Genomic DNA, 6703 nt, shown 5'->3' with positions numbered 1-6703 from the left:
ACCGATTCGCTAACCCTCACGAAAAAAAAAACGAAAATGACATATGATTAGGATTACTCGATCGGTGTTGTGCTCAAGAAATCAACTCGCTATTGCCGCCACCTCTCGCCCCCTTTCCATTTCCGTCACAGTTAACTCTCTCGCGATTTACATGATTATTATTTAGGGTTTATCTTACACAGGTATATTCTTTTTCTCCCTAAGTAGGTTAATTCGAATGATATGAAAGTCAATCAACTCATTAAATTAGGTATTTTTGTGTCGAATATGTTCACTGATCAACCATTTCTCCTCGATCTACTTTATTTTTCAGTTCCTGAGATACGATCTATCTGTGGTTTTCTTTGAGTCTTGTTTTGGTGTTGGTGTCGTTTAATACTTTTTTATTGTCGGATAATGCTTCAGAGTGTAGATGCTATCTTTGTATGTAAATTGATCTTGTAAATTCTTTCTTATGGGTTTTTACTTGTTGTTTTAATTAGGAAAGAGGCATTCATTTCCATGATAAGTTTGATATGGATGAAGAAACTAAATATTCTGTTGGGTTAATCGGATTTGTTGTAATGAAAATGAGTTGTATCCATCTAGTTCTTTAGATGTAGAGATGAGGTAAAAAAATGCTGTAAACCGTGTCATTATTATATTTATATGTATGTACCGATGTTTGTGACTAAGTTTTTGTTGTTTCAGGATTCAAGATAATTAACAACATGTTGCGGATACAGAGAAGCACATGGTAGATTTAGTTTTTCACCACCTAACTCATTGTTTAGATGTCTGTGTGTATGTTATTGTATCTTGTTTTGCTGTAAGTAATATACTTGTTATTGACTAACTAATAATAATGCAGTTGTATGAAGAAAGCCGACATGGTTCAAAATCTGAGGTTAGTCTTTTGCAGCAATCCATAAATCTAAATCTTGTTTAAGTTTACCTTTTTGTAATAAATAATAGTTAATAGTTATGTTTCTTCCCTTCCCTTGTATAGAGTGGTCAAATAAAGAAAAAGAAAGTGAAAGTGGTGATAAAGGGCTGAATGCGACTGCAAGTGCATATGCCCCTCCTAAATCTAAATCTAAATCTTAATCTAAATCTAAAGCTCAGGAGGATAAGACAACAAGCTGTAGTCAGGTATCACAACCTAGAGTTGGAGTCCCTCGTGCACGTCCTACTACTTCTGCTTCTGCTTCTGCATCACCCACTTCAGAATCTATAAATTCTTCTCCTGTCCCTGCAACTGCAACTGCTCCTGGACCTGGATTATCACCAACCTCATCAATGGTCTCTCTCACCCCCGACAAATCAACATTAAACCCTCACGCAAAGGTTCAATATACTTTCATTTACTTGGGAATATCTACCAGACCAGTCATAGCAACTATGGCTATCACTTTCAAACTATAAATTACTAAATTTAAATTGAAAAAATGGGATTACATGTTAGATTTTTATTTTTTTAATGGTTTTTGATCCATTATTCCATCCACTTAAAAAAAGAAAACAAAAAAACATCTTATTTCTCTCTCTTCAATTAAAATGAGAAAATAGTAACAGAAAAGGTCCACTTCTCTTGACTTGTTAACAAAATGATAAGGGTCCAATTGCTGTTTGAACCTACTTTTTTCAAGGGTAGTGTCTGGACAAATCTTGACCCCTTAGGACTTCACTCTGATCATGAAATATGGGAGGTAATAAAAGTATAAATTAAAATTAAAATTCATATTATTATTTTTTATTATTAATTTGACTGATTCTTTCAGGCATTGGAGAAATGCCAGCTTAAGAGTACCATTAATAGTCTCCCAAACTGTTTAGATTGATCTGGTAAGAACACTGTAGAATTGAATTCCTTCCATTTATGGAATGGAATTCAAAATTCCAATTCCAATGTGTTTTTTGGTAAAACAGTGAGTGATGAAGGAGAAAATTAGAGTATGGGTCAACGACAACTGTTCTGTTTAGGAAGAGTGTTGCTTAGGAGAAACAAGTTCTTAATTCTTGATTAAGCAACTGCATCAATTAATTCAGACACATATGCCACTGTACAAAGGATTATAAGGCAGGAATTCTTAAGTTGCATTGTTGTAAAAGTTATTCATAAAATTCCAACTGTTATAGACAGTGACATGGTCATGGTCCTCTCCTCTGGTATGTATCTTATTCTTCACAAACCCATATATCTCATAAAATGACACAATTACCCTCTACAAAATAGTGAAATTTCATGTATAATAGGTGAAATAATGGAATATGATGCGCCCTCCAAGCTAATGGAGTCGGATTCTTATTTCTCAAAGTTGGTTGCTGAGTACTGCTCCAGCTGCAGGAGATGATCCACGGGTAGTTTCTTTTCATTTTAAAAGTAAAAGTAAAATTTCTTATTATTCGTTATACGTATATATGTATATGTATGTGTATATATGTATACTCATATACATATATTTGTTAATTCATTATTCTTTATGAAGATTTGAACTTGATACTAGATGATAATAATGGAAATCTGGAAGAATAATATGCAAATTATACAAAAATTTCGAAAGGGTATTTTGGGTATTTGGTAGTAGATATTAATCCACAAGAATAATATGTAAATCTTTACTGCATGATTGGGTGAAATCATTGTCGTTCTTAAGTTTTTTTTTCCTTTTTGGGTATTTAGTAGTATATATTATTTGTGCACATTGAATAGGAGTTATGGATATATTTTGTTCATTCAACAAAATAATACGTACAAAACAGTGAGGCTTGAATTGAAAACTTTATATGGGTTGGAGTATTTGGGAATTGGGCATGCTCTTGACACCAACAAGTTTGAAAGTTTTCAAAATAATGATTTTTTGGTGAAAATGCTAACTACACTGTCAACCTTGTTACATAGGTGGTGAAAATTTGTTTTTTTTTTCAGGGAAACCGGGTTTTTTCAGGATGTTAATATTAAAAGGGAAGCAGGGGGGTTCATTTAGTCATGTTTCGAGGGAAGTGACAGTTGAGGTTTAAATAACTACCTTGAGATTCATCTATTATGGACTGGAAAAGGGACTTGTTGTTTACCTACTCAAGGAGATTTTGGACCTCTTATCTCAGAAGTCAGTGCTAGACCAAGTAAAATTCTTTCATGAAATTGTTTTTCTTAACTTTTTGCTCTTGATTGACAAAATGACAAGACAACCCCCTTTACTTGTTTTTTTTATAGATTTCGTCCCTACCGTGAGCAACAATCCACCCTCTAACAACAAGAAGAGTAATACTGGTTTGATTGTATGGATTTTGGTTCCGGTTGTAGTTGTGAGCTTTCAGATGACTTTAGTCCTGTAGATAAGCTAATAAGCTCAGGGAGGGTGATTTTGGACCTGTTTACAAGGTACTTTTGTACTCTTTTTTTAATCAAGAATTTAATTTTTTCTTTTTAAACTCGAATGGAATGGAATGGAATGAAAAAAGAATGGAACAGACATGGACAAAATTTTCTTTGAGACCATGATAGACCCCTTCATTCTTTTTGAGATCCCTTCATTCTCTTTGAGATGAAGCATTTTTTGATAGATCAGCGGGAAAGTAGCTTTAGTCACCGGTGAAAGTTTGTTAAATTGGTTTGTAAATTGTAATTCAATTCTCCATCTTCAATGTTTACATTTTTTTGATCAGGTTCAACACTTATAGGTTCTGAGAAGATATATAAAGATATATACATAACTTCGTTCACCTGTGGAGAAAGATGAAATCATATCTGAGGTAACAATTTATAAAAATTTAGGATTTAAGTAAAAAAGAAATAGATGATTGATGAATAGTATGGTGCGTGGGTGTATAACTGTTGTTTTATGAAGTTACCCGACAAAAAGATTCTAAGTATTATATAATACAATTTTATCTAAATGATTTGAGTTATAAGAATAAATAGTAATTATCTTTTGGATCCCCTTCAAAGGTGTCTCAAGGTAACATAACATATCTATTTATTGTTGGAGTCTTTATATATTAAGTACATGCAATCAGAATATTGACACCATTATATGTAGTGTGTATTTAAATAGTGATTTGTATGATCTTGTAGGCCCTAGATGCATTCACTGCAGCTATTGTTGTGAGTATTGCCTTCTCTTTCATTCCTGCTTCGTTATTTGTTGCTATTATGAAGGTAGGCCACTCTCTGGTTGTATTTTTCACATAATTGACAAGGAGCTGTTATATCTATTCAGACTAGGCTTAGAGCAATGGTTGCAAGAGATGAGTTCAGAAGAAGAAGAAACAAGGTTGCAACTATAGTTCAGGTACTATGGATGAATTATGTTTGTAAAGTATCTAAGAAAATGATTAGAAACAAGGGTGAATTTGTACAGATTAGTTAGCTACTTGCAAGTTGATCTTGAATAAGTAAAGGGACAATGGATTGTATTTTTGTATCTAATTCGTTTGTAAATTTTTGTTACAACTTCTATTGATTTGTTTTATCTTTCCATGGGACAATTATTTGTATGACATTAAATTTATGCAATGTATTCTATTTTTTATATGATATTTTATTTTCTATTATGTAACATTAAATACAAATTTAATCTGAAAATAAGTAAATCTATAAATAATATTTTTTTTAAACATTTAAAATTATGATACGCAAAAATGTGTGTCATCTTCATTTATGACATGGCCTTTCTTGACATGGGCTTTCTTGATACGCATTGCGTGTCATTAACACGCGCGTCGTAAGGTGACGATACGCGAATGTGTATTGTCTTCCTTTATGACAGGGCCTTCCTTGATACGCATTGCGTGTCGTAAACGGGCGTCGTAACTGCACGTCGTAAATGAGCGTCGTCTATAGATGACACGCAAAAGCGCGTCGTCTCTCTTTATGACAGGGCCCTCCTTGACGCGCATTTGCGCGTCGTCTGAGCCTTTTACAACGCGCAATGAGCGTCGTAAAAGGCTGTTTTTCTAGTAGTGGACCCAGTCCCTAGTCCTCCGCAGGTACTTGAGAATCTTCTCCACCGCAATCCAATGAGCCTTGCCCGAATTCCCTTGATATTTACTGACCATGCTCAAAGAAAAGGCCACATCAGAGGGAGTACAAGTCATAGCATACATTTCCGATCCTACAGAAGAAGGATATGGTACTCAACTCATCTCAGCTATCTCAGCCTCTGTACTTGGCTCTGAATCTTACTCAGTTCGGCGTTACTCTGGATCGGTAAGTGGCCTTTTTTGGAATATTGCATGCTGAATATTTTTAGCACCTTATCCAAGTAGTTACTTTGACTAAGTCCAGTTAGTCTCTTACTCTTGTTTCTCAATATCCTTATCCCTAGGATATAGGCAGCTTCTCCAAGGTCCTTCATAGCGAAACACTTCCCAAGGCAGGACTTGACCTCCTGCAAGGTTGGGATGTCATTTCCTATGAGTAGTATGTCATCCACATACAATACCAAAAAGCTAACCTTATTCACACTAGCCTTTACATATACACAGGACTCATCCTCGCTCCTCGAAAAGCCAAACTCTTTGACTTTCTCATCGAAACAAAGATTTCATCTGCGAGATGCTTGTTTTAATCCATAGATGGATTTCTCAAGCTTACACACTCCATTAGCATACTTTGCATCAACAAAACTCTCTGGCTGACTCATGTAAACATCCTCGGCCAACTTTCCATTAACGAAAGCAGTTTTAACATCCCTTTTCCGTATTTCATAATCATGAAATGCAGCTATGGCTAGCATAAACCTAATAGACCTAATCTTCGCTACTGGTGAGAAGGTATCATCATAATCAACTCCCGGAGTTTGAGTAAAACCCTTCGCAACCAGTCGCGCCTTATAAGTGTGTACATTCCCATCCATGTCGGTCTTCTTCTTGAAGATCCATTTGCACCCGACTGTCTTACGACCCGGTACATTGTCAACCAAGTTCCAAACTTGATTGTCATATATGGACTAAATCTTGCTGTCCATAACCTCTTTCCATTTGGCAGACTCAGGGCCTGCCATGTCTTCCTTGAAGTTGTTAGGTTCATCTAAATTTATCAGTGTACTATCATTGATAAATGCATCACCTTCTGTAGTAATATGGAAACCATAATAAAAATTAGGTGTGCTCCTAACTCTTGTGGAACGCCTCAGAGGTACGGACTCATCAATCGGTTCAACAGGGGTTTCCTCCTCAGGTTGATTGCTAGTGTTTGAGGTTCCTTCACCACTTGACTCTTAAAATTCTTCAAGGTCAATTTGGCTCCCACTGTTTCCTTGGCTTATGAATTCTCTCTCACGAACGACTCCTCTCCTCTCCACGAAGACAACATTGTCACCCGGTCTGTAGAGGAGATAAGCAAAGGATTTCTATGGGTAGTCGATAAAAATACACCGCTCACTTCGAGGTTCGAGCTTGTCGTGAGTCTCACGCCTCATGAAAGCCTCGCAACCCCAAATCTTGACGTGGTCAAAAGTGGGAAATTTCCCAATCCACATCTCGTGAGGTGTTTTGGCAACCTTCTTGGTAGGGACTAGATTAAGGATATGGGCGACAGTCTCAAATGCATACCCCCAAAATGAGATTGGTAACGAAGCCTGACTCATCATGGAATGAACCATGTCCAACAAGGTCCAAGTGCACCTCTCAACGATACCATTCAGCTGCGGTGTCCTAGGAGGTGTCAATTGTGAACCAATTCCACATTCCTTAAGATAGTCAAGGAACTCGATACTAA

The 6703-nt window shown here is 36.0% G+C and overlaps 1 pseudogene; it reads left to right on the top strand.

Annotated features, from left to right (window-relative positions):
- The first annotated feature begins 844 nt into the window (after window positions 1–844).
- LOC145057755 (ABC transporter C family member 8-like) lies at window positions 845–2360 on the top strand (annotated as a pseudogene).
- The last annotated feature ends 4343 nt before the right edge of the window (window positions 2361–6703 follow it).

The sequence above is a fragment of the Lactuca serriola genome, chromosome 1 (genome assembly GCF_051521515.1).
Source record: "Lactuca serriola cultivar US96UC23 chromosome 1, Lser_US96UC23_V15, whole genome shotgun sequence".
NCBI classification, from domain to species: domain Eukaryota; kingdom Viridiplantae; phylum Streptophyta; class Magnoliopsida; order Asterales; family Asteraceae; genus Lactuca; species Lactuca serriola.
The sequence above is the reverse complement of the archived record's forward strand: the minus strand, read 5'-3'. Positions and strand labels throughout refer to the sequence as shown.